Genomic DNA, 544 nt, shown 5'->3' on the forward strand with positions numbered 1-544 from the left:
GGTTGCTGCATCATTGACTCGCTGGGAGGGGGCAGGGGGCGTGCAAAGCTGTCTGGTCTCAAAGCCGATGATTTGTTATGCTGTTAGGGATGCAGAGATGCAACAAAGCCAAACGAGTGACTCGGCGCTGGGTCTGGTACGAGGTGTCGCTCTGGGCGGCGGCACCGGCCGAGCTCGACGACGAAGGAGCGTGGAAACCGAACGAAAAAAAAGCCCGGCGGGGCGGAGGGGGGGCCCCCCGAGCCATGTTCTCTGTCAAGCGGTATTTCGGGCACACACGTAACTCCGAGCAAAGGGCGTACATGGTACAACTGCTATATGTTTCTTAGCGCTCCACGTTGGAGAGGGGTTCAGGGCTTTGGTTTGCTCCCTGTGTGCCACCTAGTCGTGTTGCTCTCTGTGTCTGCACTGACCTTCGACAGCCCAGGCCTACCGCATCTTCAGCATTGCTCCTTTTTTGTTGGTTTTTAACCATCCGGTAGACTTCCCAGGCGTTCTTTCAGCTGTTGGCTTTGGCTGTGCCACGGCTGGCCCTCGCCGGGCG

The sequence above is a fragment of the Cariama cristata genome, unplaced genomic scaffold (genome assembly GCF_000690535.1).
Source record: "Cariama cristata isolate BGI_N322 unplaced genomic scaffold, ASM69053v1 scaffold2677, whole genome shotgun sequence".
Lineage (NCBI taxonomy): Eukaryota > Metazoa > Chordata > Aves > Cariamiformes > Cariamidae > Cariama > Cariama cristata.